Here is a 14,968-nt window from a genome sequence, read left to right as displayed (position 1 = left end):
TCCGAGACCTGGTCGGCAGCAGTCACTTCGTTCCGGGGATGTTAGAACCAGTTGGGAATCATATGATCATGAAATTTGTTTTGGAACAAACTGAAAATCAAGCTATTTCAATGAAACTATGCAGTTATTCTTCTATATAATTTTACTAGTATATAAGTCGGAGCATGGCGAATCGGTGGACTATATATATATACATATATATAGGTGCCATAGGAACAATCAGACGATTTTAAGAAAAAATGGATAACTTTTCTAGTTTTCAACAGATTTTCATTAAATTTGATATATAGCCATTATATATTAATCTAGAACTTTGTGTACAATTTTATGAAAATCGGTCTACTATATCATATAGCTGCCCCACAAACGATCGTTTAAAAAAGAGAGGAAAATGGAAAACGATGAATGTAAATATAAAATGTATAGGGAAATGAAATGAAAGCAGGCATTACTTTATTGTTCTTTAATATTAATATATATAAATTATATTTATTTTAAAGTTTAGTTAAAACTTTATGACCTTTTCATCATAGTTAAGTTCTAGTTATGCAAAGCACTCTTCTCTTATTATTTATTACGTATATTTCAAGTATTTTATTTACTTTTTATATTAATTTAGTAGCTTAAGTTTAGCTTATTATTACTGTATTTTTTGTGACAGTGCAATGGAAGGGGTGTCCGGATCAGGACGTATCGCTTACGCTTAACAATAATAACAACTGATTTTCGGATGTATTATTACATTTCCCGCGGCGACCGCTGCCGCTGTTGCACCCAAATTATCACAGCCACCCCCGAGGGAAGGCCAAAAGGGGGAATCCATTCCAAGAGAACCCGGAGCACCCAGAGAACCCAGGGAATCATCCGGTGAGTCCAGAAAGGAGGAACAGAAGCTGTCACATTCTGCGGCTTGAGGCGCAGAAACCACAGGGTCTCTTCATTTGGTCGGACAGCTTCCTGGATGCCGGGATTCTTCCGGATAAGCTTTTATATTCAGTGACTTCGACTTGGTCTTGGGACTTAATAAAGTTACGGCACCGAAACAAAGGCAAGCTGATTGTGGACCGCAATTCCATCCAATTACCATCTCATTTTGTCACCCCGAGTAAATGGTATAAAGAGCAGGCGGAGTGGGTTTTTTGGATCACCTGCTGGGCACAGCACATTGCGCTTTTGTCAGAGTCTTTCCCCCCCAAAAAAATAAGGAAGATACACCACTCCTAAAGATAACCATGATATGGTTACGCATCATCAACAACCATTGTATCTCTTCGTCTCTGTTAAGACGACACTTTAGCAATTTTTGGCAATAATACAGCTGTGATATTACACACTCTTATTTTTCTGGGTAAAAATTAAGACTTCCTGTTTGAAAATACTTGATAAAATGGTGCTTGCCTTGATATACATGGTTTAGAGTTGCATATAAGTTGCATTTTAAGTCTAAATAGATTAGATTTTATAATATATTTTAATTAAAAGATATGTATACTTCAAACTGTTATGGATTTACCTTACAGTATATTTATAACTAGGTATTTATTAACAGATTCTTTCTTTGGAAAATTATCTTCACAATAGAGAAACTATTTTGGTTTCAGTTCCTATAGTTACTTAGAATTCCTGGTTCCCAAAAAGGCAGATAGAGAGACTCAAAGTTCTTACTAGTTAGTTGAGGAACACGTAAAGCATTTCCCGCAAAACAGTGTCCTTTGACTCCTATATATCCTTCGCTATCCATCAGGCACAACTTGCTTCGTTCAAGTTGCATTGTGGTGTGCCACAAAGGGCACTGAAAAAAAATTATAATAACAATAGTATTTTATTATTCATTTATAAAGATTTTGGTGGCGAATGGAAGTAAATATAACATTCGATAATTAATGCATCAATGCAATCATAAGGAGACCTGAAATATTCATGTTTTTCTGATATTTTTATATGACAATTTTTTGGACTAATCAAATCTTACAAATCTCATAATTCAGCCAAAAATGAATTAATTTTAATTCGGAAAGCTTTCCTATGCTAGTTTTTATTAGATTAATAAATCTACATACTCAATTTTGAATTTTATGAAATTTAAATTTTTATGAAATTTTCAACATTCAATTTTCATAATTTTAACACTTGTAAAATTGTGAAAATTTTAAAGAAGTTAAATTTTTGTCGGAGATATCTAAATCGATTCAGATTTTCATGCTGATCAAGAATATATATAATTTATAGGGTCGGAAATAACTCCTTCACATAATAATATGCTTCTTACTTAAGTTATAGTACCAGGCAAGCTATTAAAAAATAAATAATTTGCGTAAATTAAGCAATTTTAAAATTAAAATAATAATACAATATAATACATTAATACAATGGAAACTAACTTCGGGCAACCAAAGTTTCTCTATCCTTGAAGTTTATTTATTGATTTATAGAATAGAATTGGCAATCGATCTTAACTAAGCTGAAAAAAACTACCCATTTTGAATCAATATTTATATAAGAAAATTTTTATGGAAAAATCAAAATTTAAAAATTTCATAACTCAGCCAAAAATGAATTAATTTTAATTCGGAAAGCTGTCTTGTGTTAGTTTTTGATAGCTTAACAAATCTGCATACTCAGCTAAAATTGTAAAAAAATTGTCGATTTTTTTAAATTTTAACCACTGAAAATTTTTTACAAAAATTTGAAATTTTTTTCCTCCCCTAAGATGGCTAGATATTTTCGCCTGTTGATCCTGATCAAGAATATATATGAAATATAGGGTCGCAAATGATTCCTTCACATAGTTACAAGATTCTTCTGTAAATAATTTATGATGTTTAATAGGTATTATTCCCTATTTTCTGCCAGTGTTCCCTTCAGTGTCCTGTCTCATCTACCGTGTCCTTTGTGTGTGTGTGTGTGTGTGCTAATGACGAGCGAGAGTTCACTTCGATGCTGCCAAATTGCACTGTGTGTCCTGGCCACTTCTGGTCAGTTCAGCTGAGTTGGCTTCGTGTCCGCTTCCGTTTTTGCTATGGAGTTGCAACTGACGCAATTCCAGGAGCAGGTGGAGGTGGAGGTGGAGTAGGAGGAGCACCCAGTCCTCAGTCTGAGTTCGAGTCCTTGTAGGAGTGGCCTGCCACATTTCCGCTGCAGTTCGGCATGCGGAGGATGGCCTGCAATTTGAGCGCTGGCATCGCATATTAATGGGCACCCGAGTCCAGGACGCTGCAGGGGGAGGGGGAGGGGCGTGGCAGACGTGGATCCTGGATCCTGTGCTGATGTCCTGCATCATTCGCATGCGTGTGGCAGGACATGAGGACATGGGAGCATCAGAAGCTGGAAGCAACTCAAGCTGACCGTCGTCGTCGTCGTTGTCGTCGTCGCCGTTTGCCGCCATTTAGTTCATTAGAGCATGAGTGTTCTACGGCTGCACGTACTTCTCGATGGTTAGGGGCACACACACTGAAAGAAATGGGTTTTCAATGAGTATAAGTATTAACTAATACTCACAATTAAATAACAAATATTTAAAAGACCATTTAAAACAAGAAAATACTTGTTTTTGGGACTTTTAAATTGATTTCTGTTTAGTTTTCTCTTGAAATATCACAATTTCCCTTGTTTTCTGTGTAGTTATCTAAGGGGATACCATGTCACAGAGTGCTCCACTACGCATTTACGTGATTAATCAGCTGGCCACGTGTGTGCATCGCTTTCAGGGATTGCCTTTTGCCATTTGCCAAGCGCCAAGCCGGCAATATGCTCCCAAGTCATGCAAAAGTCCAATGGCCACAGTACAATCTAATTGAGAGAGATCCAGGAGGACGGGGATGATACCAGGAACCACCGCAGAAACCACTTCAAGCCAGACGAATACGCCGACAACGACGATGTAGGGGATCCATGGTTCCGGATGAATCTTTAAGCAGGAGCCAAAAGAAGGGGCTTTCCTCTTAGAGGGCAAAACGTGCTCACCAGGGGGTTGCATATACCACAAGAACCTTAAAATATATATAAAGATTCCTAAATACGAAAGGATATAGTAAAGGATAATATATATACTCCAGATGATATAATATTTTCCTTTATAATTATTAATCTTAAAGCCCCAAACTCCGTTTAAATATGATTATTTGCTCAAGAAAACAGCAGATATTTTTCATAAATCCTTTAAAGATTGTTTTTGAGAAGCAATATCATATAAAATATGTATAGAAAGTGGGTGATGTTGTCACTTGATTGATTTATCAACCCAGAAAAGTTCACAGTAGCCACTTCATCTTCATAAAGAAAAACCCAGGGATTGCCAGGGGCACTTCTCTGGATTCTGGAATGTCAACAGAGGCTTTTGTTGCAACTTCAGATCAATATATATATCTTTTTATATATGTATGTATATATAGTTAAAGATTGGGTTGCTAACGCCGGTGGATCCGATCGAATCCGTCCATTCGAGGGGGCATTGTTTTCGGGCAAAACCAACTTATCAAACTGACACCCAACAACTGCAAGAAATTCCAATTTCAATTCCGATCGATTCGATTCAATTTCAATGCCAAAAACGACCGGCACCGCGACATGGCCTTGTTATTTGCTGATTAAAACGCCCAAAACTCAAAGACTTTGACAGTTGAATACGCACATTGGTATTGGCATTGGAGGGAGAATTGTGGTCCAAAATGTGTATGGTGTTCGTGCTAAAAATTATAGGCAGGCCAACGGCCAACTGGCATTAAAACCGCAGAAATGCACAGCTAACAAAAAACAAAATAACAAAAAAAATACAAGGCCTAAAGAGTCCGAGTCCCGAGACACAAAATGCAATACACCGTGTGAAAAGGCCGTCAGGTGCAGTGGCTTGTTTGGGGATTGCCAATGCCACTCCCTGGCCAGACTTTTGACCTTTTGAACTGCCACTGGAAGCGGCGATCCAGCGATGCATTTAACCAAACCAATTTTCCCATTAGAGCCAACACTTTGCCCACCGCCAGACGTCCATCGATCGATCGATCGATCGATCGAACCAACAAACGATCGAACGATCGTGGGCTTTCATATGCCTATGCCTTTAGAACTTTTTGCATACACTGTAAACAAAAATAAAGTGATTATATATAAAAGAAAAAAATTAATTTAACTAAACTTATTTAACAAGGAATATAAAAGGATACTTGATTTTGAAACTATCTAAATAATGAAACAATTTCGTTTGGTTTTCTTTATTTTTACTAACCCTATATATATATTTTTTTAAATTATATTTTATCCTATATTATACGCCTATTGTGTATATAGAAAATTATGTATTTCTTTATTTTCTTAACTAATTTTAATATGTTAAAAATGTTTTAGTAATGTTTAGTAAGTCCTTTAAAATGCTTTCTTCAATAGCTCAGCCTTTTTCAAACTATATGTAGGTTTTGTTTTGTGACTACCTCTAGTTTTTTATACATTTTATATAATTTAATATTTATTATTATTATTTTCTTTATATTTAATTTATATTATATTTGTTTTCCAGTGCCTTTACCCGCTGTTGTGTGTGCGGCTAATTGATCGGTTCCAAATGGTCGATCACACGTAACGGCAGCACCACATATGCTCGGAGCTCAGCTCAACTTGGCTGGGGGATCTGAGATCCCGGAACTCTGATCGCGCCAGACAGATGTTGATCTATAAAAGCTATAGCTAACACTAGAAGCAAAAAAAGGTAAGACAAAAGATATAAAGATATATAAAGGGGGGTTTAAAAAGACCTTTTTAGCAAGAAAACAATTTGTAAGCAATTTTAACAGATTAAAATGGAATTATCTTGACTTTTAAATGTTTATATGATATATATTAATATAATATATATAAATTTAATCTCAAAAGTCAATAAATATTGGCCAACTTGGCATCACTGGCCTTTTCTAGACAAAAGACGACATTCGGCTATGCGATCGCATCACGCGATAGGCCTTAAAGGGCACCCAAAAGGTAGACCGACCGACCGATCAGTCCGGCACCTCCCAAGACCCCGCTCGAGCCCCTAAGGGTAAGGAAGGGTCTGTCTTCGAACCCATTGAGGCGTCACTGGCCAAGACCTGAACTCCAAATACGAGCTTGTGCCGCTATTAACAAATATTAGAAGTTCCTTCAGACTAAGATCCTTTGCGATTGATTAAACATTTGTTGATGATGCTAACTGAAAGCGATTGATGTTGCTCTATAAGCTTTATAAGCAATTCATGAGGTTTAAGGGCGTATATTAAACAAGTTATAGTTAAATTATATAAATTAATATGGATATATGAATATACCATTAGTTGGCTTGCTTAGAAATCAAATTAAGGATATTATATGTATGACCTTATTATTTAAATCACTCCAGTGTGACCTTGCTACATTTTGTACAAGTTTCTAATGAAATGTCCTTCAAAGCAAATGGGTTTTCTCGCAAAGAAAAGCATTTAGAGAATAATATAAACCTTACAAGTGAATACAAATATTTCCAATGCTGAACTAAGTAGAAATGAATTTTATTTTAATAAAATAAAAACCCCAGATGAGTCAAAAGTCATTTCATTATCTCTCCCCATGAAAACCTTAACCCTTCATATATCAAGTGTCAAATGGTAAATGATAATAAAGGCTAAATGGTGACTGTCACTTTGGAACAAGCTCAAAACAAGCATCCTCAAAAGCCTGAGTAACTTCCTTAAACGATTCCCAGAAAGATCCCTCTGTCAGTGGCAGGTATTCTCATTGCAATGACAGCCGCCAGCCAAAACTCATCCCGTTTTTGGTTTTATTTGTATTCTATTTTTCTTTCTTGACGTTTCATTAGAAAATTGCTTGAAAACGTATTGAAAACGCATTATCCTGATGGCTTAATCCTCACGATAGAGCACATGCTCTCTCTCTGTCTCACAACCCCTCGATTTGCCAGGTCTAATGCCCATCTGGCATTTGCCTTTTGGCAAATCGTTGTAATTTACGAAATTGACACTCGAAAGATTCCCGAATTGCGGGGTCAGGTCCAACCCCAGCAATTAAATTGTGCGGGGCCCATATGGAACTGCTTTCGATGGGATGGGAGATGGATATTTCTTTGGGGGTGACAAGGGGTCAGTTGTTCAGTGGACAATTTGTCACGGGGCAGCGTAAAAAGTGCCAATTGCAGGTCCGTTACGCTGCGGGGTCAGCTGGCCAGGCGTAAATTAAATCAACTCTAATGTCTTTAATTTGTTTGAGTCGTCTGCGGGGGCAACCAAGTGTGTAGTGATGCGTCCGCCAAGTCAGTCAAGTTAGTTACTCAGACGCAATTCTCAATATTGCACTCAGAGAAACTCACACTTTTACAAGTTAAAGCGAAAATTTATCAAATTTAAAGCAATCAAGTGTGACCAAGCAGCAGGAAGTCCTTTGAGCATAAAGGAAGCAAACAAAGTGTGACCTTGCTACAGAAAACAGCAGAGACGCTTAATAATAATGCAATTATAAATCTACTAAAGCTTATAAATGTATTAAAATTCATATTTTACTTACCTTTAGTACGGCTTACTTAATATTACTATGATTCCCATAAGAAAACCCCAAGTTTTTATTGAAATGTAGGATGTTTATCTCCTATTAATGACTTTTTTAAATAGATTTGTATTATTATTTTTAATCAACTTAAAGTTCTTAATATATATTTGAATGATTTGATTTTCTGTCAGTGCATTTGTCCAATCACCCAATCGAAGTCGCATGTCGTCGCTGACGCTTGGCCATAAATTTCGTATTAAATTGAGTGTTAAATGCTGGACGCAGCAGCAGCATCAGCAGCCGCTAACCCCCATTCACCCCCGCCCTTGTGCAGCCGTGCACAAGGAAGGAATCCCCTTTCCCCCTTTTTATTTATATGTATTTTTTTTTTGTTTTTTTTCTCTGTGTTTTGGGTCCGCCGTCTCTGTCTCTGTCCACAATCCGTCAGTTGAAGCCAATTTATTATGCTCGATTCCTTGATTCCTCGCTGACTTGATTGTTGCCTTCGTCGTCGATTTCTTTATTGCTTGTACAGTGTTTTTACTGTATTGTCCTTAATTCCTGTTGTTTCCATTGTCCTGAGATTATTATTTTTTCTTTGAAATCAATATGTTAGCCTTATGCATAAATAAAAGCATAAAAAACAGAAAAGGAATAATAACAAATATATTTAAAAGGGAATATTAATTGGTTTATTTGATTAAAATAATATTCAAATACAATAATATTTGCTTATTAATACATTACAAATATTTCCAGTGGACAAGAGAGTATTTTAACTTTGTTTTGAATATTTAATACTATTCAGAAAGTGATAGCTATAAAGTTTATAAGAAATAAATAAAGAAATATTCTTGAAGGTTTGTTTAGTTAATACATTTCCTAATGATTTTAGTATTTATTTTCATATTCATATTTATACCCTTTAAAGGGTACTATAATTTCAGTCAGAAGCTTGTCATTATGTGAAGAAATCATTTCCGACCATATAAATCATATATATTCTTGATCAGCATCAACAAGTGATACGATCTAGCCATCTTGGAAAGAAAAAAAAATTTAACAATTTTTTCAATATTTTATAAGTTAAATATTTCAAAAAGTTCAATAAAAATTTGAATTTGTTTACATTTTAAACTGATTATGTAGATTTATTAACCTATCAAAAATTAACAAGGGAAAGCTTTCCGAATTAAAATTAATTAATTTTTGGCTGAGTTATGAGTTATTTAAACTTAGATTTTTCCATAAAAAATTGACATTTAAAAATATTCATAAAACTACTAATATTTTAAGCTTAGTGATGATTAATTTTCAATTCGATCCTATAAATCCTTTGCAAACTCTAAAGGTATTTCATTTCCCTTCTTGTTTTATATATTTTCTGTCCATGTTTAGTTCAATAATCAAAGCTTAGAAAATTCACAAATGTGTAATAAGGCAGAGAGAAGCACAGATACAGAGATTGAGCCAACTTAATTGTTGTCCTAAGCCCCTCAATTAGTCCTGCAATCAGGTGGAGTTCAGGTGAAGTTAAGATGAACACATTTGCTAAAAGGATTTAAAGGGCCGCCACCCCAAGATCTTGGCTTGGGATGCCAATGCCAGGAAACAATGCAAAAGGCTTAAGAGCATTAATTGTAATAATCATTTCAGATTGCATATTTAATTGAGTTCACACAATAACTCCAAGAACCACTAAGTACAAGCAAAAGCACATTTTATTGGTTGATTTTGTGTAATTAAAAGGGGCTTTAAAATGCTGCCGCAATTGCAAATTAGTTTTTAGATGTCTTTTCTTAGGAGTTGAGTAAGTTTAGGGGTTTTTGTTGTAGTAAATAATTTCCAATTAAATGATGGTATTGAAATTACAGAATTATAATAAGGAATTCTTGTAGAAATAGGTGTCTAAGAAAAGAAAAGAATTTCTTTTAGTGTTTGAGCAGATAAATAAATCAAAAAATAACTAGCTCAGGTAATTTTTCAAAATCTGCAAGTGCGAATCGCTTAGAATTTAGATTCTTCTCTCTTTTTCGTATAGAATTTTTTTTCCTGTAAAAGTTGAAAGGAATTTGTGAATGCAATTGCAGCTTCAGACCAAGGACACCTTTATCCCCTTTGGTTATTTCTCGTTTTTTTCCTAGACTGATGGAGATGTCTGCATGCCTCAATCTCAATTTGAGGCGGAAGGAGATGTAGATGCAGATGCTGATGCAGTTGCAGATGCAGAAGCTGCTTTGCAGGGAAAGAAGGGGGATAAATTGGCAGCGCCAATTGCCGATTGCTGACGACACCCAATAAACTGGCGGCCAATTACTCGGGCCCAGTTAGAGGTGAGGAGTTAACAATCGGTGTAGACAGCAGCCAGAAGCCAGCAAAGTCGGCGTAATTTCCCACAAAAGTATTTGAATGTCGTGTAAAGTGTTAAATTGTTTTACATTTTTTTTGGTCGGGTCATCCAGCCACATAAATTGCCGGTGCAATGCGATAATTTGCATAAAATATGCACACAAGGGATATTGGCCAAGAGTATATCAGGATTTTTGGGTTTTTTAGTGATTTCTTTTCTTTTTTTTTTTTTTTTGGTTGAACAAAATCTGGGAGATGCTGCTTGAACTTTGCCGCAGTCGGGTGTCGATTGGAATTTTAAACGGAGCATTGACAATAAAGTCGACTCTGGAACTCTCACAGATTCTCCACTTTATTGACAGTCACCAGTTCCTATTGTTCCTTTGTCTGCAACTCCCTGGACTCAATGGGGGATTGTTTTTCTTTCTTTTTTGGGGTGACCAAGTGCCCAAAGCTCAATGATCATGGATTGGAATCGATTACTTGATTGAGATTTGAAGGGTTTGAATCGATTGAATCACTGAACTTGAGGCACTTGAATTATTGGTTAATTTAAGTAACTCTAAACAGCAAGTATCTATGACCAGTAAGTAACTATGATCAGTAAGTATCTATGAGCAGTATGTATGTATGATCAGTAATTAACTTTGAACACTAATAAACAATGACTTGCAACTTTTGTAACACAAAACACTTCTGAGACTTGGCCGGCAGCAGTCACTTCGTTCCGGGGATGTTAGAACCAGTTGGGAATTATATGATCATGAGATTTGTTTCAGAACAAATTTAAGAGCAAGCTATTTCAATGAAACTATGGATTAATTCTTCTATATAATTTTACTAGTATATAAAGCGGAGCATGGCGAATCGGTGGACTATATATATATACATATATATAGCTGCCATAGGAACAATCGGACGATTTAAAAAAAAAAATTATAACTTTTTCAGTTTTCAACAAATTTTCATCAAATTTGATATATAGGTATCATATATTAATCTAGAATTTGGTGTTTTATTTTATGATAAATCGGACAACTATATCATATAGATGCCCTACAAAAATAGAGGAAATGCACTTATATATTTACTTCTCTGGGCATCATTTGGCATTTTTTAATTTTTATTTCATATTTAAATTCCACAACTAAGTCAGAATTTTATTTTTGAACTTCCTAGAGTGTTAATATTTTATAGATTTTGTGCATTATTCATAGAAATCGACTTTTACGTGAAAAAAATACAAGTAAAACGATCTTAAAAGCCCTGTAAACATACCTTGATTATATAGAATTACTTACAGCTTAATTCTGCAATCCTGCTAAATTCGAATCGATCGATGGAGCACCCCCTTTTTTCCTTAAGCCCCTTAAAGTCGTCTACCCCCACCACCTCTGAAACATTCGCAATCGACACGAAAATCGCAGCACAAAAAGTCAAATCAATCAAAGTGACGACAACGGCGCAGACGAAATTGCTATGCAAGTGGAACACTGGCTCAGTTTAAGGGGGGTTGAGGGGGGAGAGGGGGCTTTCCACCAGCGGGGGAGCAGGGGGGTGGGGGTGTCCCATGGACGGAGGGGGGGGGGGGGAGGAATGGGATTGTAGCTGCCGCAAAATGTCAACTGGCTTTGCATATGGAAATTGGATAATGGCAGCGTCCGTCAGTCAGTCAGTCAGCAAAAGTCCAGCGAATGTCCACCGTTCGGTTCACTCATTTCGATGGTTCGTTCTGAAAGAAGCACTGGCAGAAAAAATCTATAGAAGAAATTTAAAAGAAATAGTAAAAGAAAAATTGGGAAATTTCCAAAAAGAAACAGATTAACATGATAGTATTGAAAGAAGCACAAGGAATGATTGGTTATCTTCTCAAATAAGTTCTGAAATTAATTTGTTAAAGAATTTTCCTAGCTAATTTGATTCTAAAAATCCTATATTATTAATACATTTAACTAATATAAAGTTAAATTAATAATAAACCTAAAAGAAGGAGTATTTTTTAGTAAGGTATCTTTCGAATATTGGTAGTTACTCTTCGAACCTTCTTTCCAGTAAAGACCTTCTAGTATCAAGATGCATAACTTGCAATATTTCCTAGTGTAAAGCTTGTGAAATGGGGGCGTGGAATGGGCGGTGGGGTATGGTGGTCTCCAGCAATTTACCGCAAATAGAGTTCCGCCAAACTGCAGGCTCAGATATCGGGGCACCACAACAACAACATCACATCACATCGCATCCCCATCATCTTGTCATCTTTTGGCAGTCGCTCGTCGAATGTGGAAAATGTTTTTCGTTAATAAGTAAATGGATCGATGGCTACCAGTGAGGGGGCGGAGAGGTTCCTTCCTATGAGGTTCTATCATATATACTGACACTGGATATGGTTTGATTCCGATTCTGGCAAATACAATGCCACACCAAGGGGCATCGCATTTTTATTTTTTTTGTTGTGGTTCTTTTGCGGCTAGCCACCAAATTGACCGTTAACTGATTTTCAAATTTGCGCCCCTTTTTTGTTGTCTGAAGCTCAAAACTCAACGCCCTTTCATGGTGATGCGCCGCCACTGCCGCACCTATGTCACAGATCAGTGGCACAACAAGTAAACACATATATCCACCGATATCTGGCTTATATATGAGGCTATATCCCGGCAATTGAAATTTATGGGAACACAGGACTAAGTTTATGAAAATCAACTTATAGACATGCTTATCCTTTAGCAGGGATATTTTAGGAAGCCACTGAAGTTGCATTGATCATTGTTTTAGAATTTGGTTCCTCCTCTTGGGGATTTTTCAGAGTTCTTTTTTTGGTAACTCAACTTCCGGCAGAGTTCGACTCGGACCCCGGGACTTTGGGTTCAAACAATAGCAATTTAATCGAGCATGACTTTTGGTTAAACTTGTAGAGTAACGCCTACGCAGCAGTGGCAGCAGCAGCAACAGCAGCGGAAGGGGAAGCCTTTTGCCGGATGTAGGGAATTTTAATTTGTCGCGTCGTTTAAACGCGAGCAGCGCCCAAATCGATGGCAACCCTTTAACGCCGTCGTAACGCAGCCATTGAAGCGTTACCCAAAACCTCTTTCTCTATAAAAAAAAAAGAGATATATATGTATATAAAAATAAAAAGAAAACCACCGCCAGAGACACGCCTACAGCCGCCTACGTTCAGTGGGTTTTTTTCTCGACTTTCCATAGATATATTCTCCAAAATACCCTAGTAATCGTAGAGAAAAAGGCAGTATGGTTTATGGGAACTATCACTTACATATTTTATATCAGTAGATATACCCATGCAAACTATACATCTAAGTCTTTGTCAGTCAGTCAGGTTATTCATTTATTGGTCTTTATTTTGTCAGTTTTGTTTATTTATGGGTTCATTTATTCATCCTGTCGTTCAGAAGTCCATTGATTTATTTGTCTATTCATTAGACCGTTCATCTGGCCGTTCTTTTATCACTTAATTTGTTTATTTGTCCGATTATAAATTTCTTCATAAACTTATCTATTCATTTGTCCTTTCATTCCCTTTTTATTTTCTCATTCATTTGTTCATTTGCTAAAGCGTTTATTCTTTAATTTAATTGTTTTTGCATTCATTCAACTATATAAAAGTAAATTTAATTCGGGTTAAATCTATAAAAGTTTAAATATTTTCTTATATTAATTTTATATTATTTTTATGGGTACTTCATAGTCGTCACTCTCATCTATAAAGTTTCTTCTCAACATTTTTTTGTTTTTAATCGTTTGGGTGGTTTTTATTAGGCCGCTTGTCTCCGTCTCCAACTTCTGTCTGTGCGCATTATTTATGGTCGCGCATTTGCATTTTGATGGTTGCATACACACACACAGTACATCCTTTTATCCCCCTTAACCGCTTTTTTCGCTACCACTGTCAACCCTTTTATTTTTCGAGCCGCAGCACAGGTGGCAGTGTGAGCTCTTTTTACGACCGCTGTAGCCCAAAAATTGAAAATAAATTTCCACGTATCGATAGCTCCTTCTCCAAGTAAAATCAAATGAAAATCGAACAAAATCTCCCCTTGAGGATAATCGTAAAAAGGGAATCTCTGGCGAAATACGGCTATTACCACCTTTCATTTCACTGCCAAAATCAGCCAAAATTACTCTGCGAATCAAAATGTGAATACTTGGGTTTAGATTAACCGAGAAAAGATGCTGACACTTGGCACACTTGAAGGCTAAAAGCACTGCCCAGGAATCCTGTGGCTATCCTTTGTCAGCATCAACAGCCGAGTCGATTTAGCCATCTGTCGTTCTGTCCGTTTCTACGAAAACTTGGCTCTCAGCTTTAAAGTTAACTTAATGAAACTTTGCAGATTGTTTCCTATATACACATTTTCATAAGAATAAAAGTCAGAATGGGCCAAATCGGATGACTATAACATATACATAGTAGGTGCCATTGGAACGATTTGGAAAAAATATAAAACATATAATTACTTGCCTTTATTATGCCCTTTCAAAGGTATTCTAATTTCAGTCAGAAGCTTCAAACCCAGTAAAGGAATCATTTCCGACCCTATAGATCATATATATTCTTGATCAGCGTGATCAGGGGAATCGATCTGGCTATCTTCGGCAGAAAATACAAATTTAAAAATTTTATCAACATTTTATAAGGGGTTACATCGTTAAATTTTGCGAAAAAAATTCAATACAATTTTAATTTTTATAAATTCTAAATTAAGTATATAGATATGTTAACCCTATAAAAACTAACACGGGAAAACTTTTCGAATTGAAATTAATGCATTTTTGGCTTAGTTACGTTATTTAAAAACTTTGATTTACCCAAAAATGAGCATATAATAAGCGTATTATTTTAATATACCTAGAATACACATATTTTATGTTTTCTCGGTGGTATACAGAAGCAAATGTTTTATAGAAGTATTATTTACTTCGATTTCCAATTAAAATATTAATTAATAAAAAATAAAAGGTCGAATATTACTCCTTCGATTTATAATAAACTTCTATTTAAAATTATTATACCCTACGAGATAACCCCAGTTAGTTTCTATTCAACTATTTATTTATTATTAATAATTATTATTTATTTATTTATTTATCTATTGATTTCTTTATT

General features: G+C 35.7%; 1 long non-coding RNA gene across 3 annotated transcripts in view; it reads left to right on the top strand.

Moving 5' to 3' along the window:
* LOC110181660 (uncharacterized) overlaps positions 1–14,968 on the top strand; it is a 222,177-nt gene that overhangs the window by 55,888 nt on the left and 151,321 nt on the right. For all 3 annotated transcript variants that reach the window (XR_015272411.1, XR_015272410.1, XR_015272413.1), the window contains one exon: positions 5,510–5,698. This is a non-coding gene — a long non-coding RNA (uncharacterized LOC110181660). The remainder of the gene's footprint in view (positions 1–5,509; positions 5,699–14,968) is intronic.

Source organism: Drosophila serrata, unplaced genomic scaffold, assembly GCF_035046125.1.
Source record: "Drosophila serrata isolate PLE 108 unplaced genomic scaffold, ASM3504612v1 contig_276, whole genome shotgun sequence".
Classification (NCBI taxonomy): domain Eukaryota; kingdom Metazoa; phylum Arthropoda; class Insecta; order Diptera; family Drosophilidae; genus Drosophila; species Drosophila serrata.
This window is presented reverse-complemented; position numbering and strand designations above follow the sequence as displayed.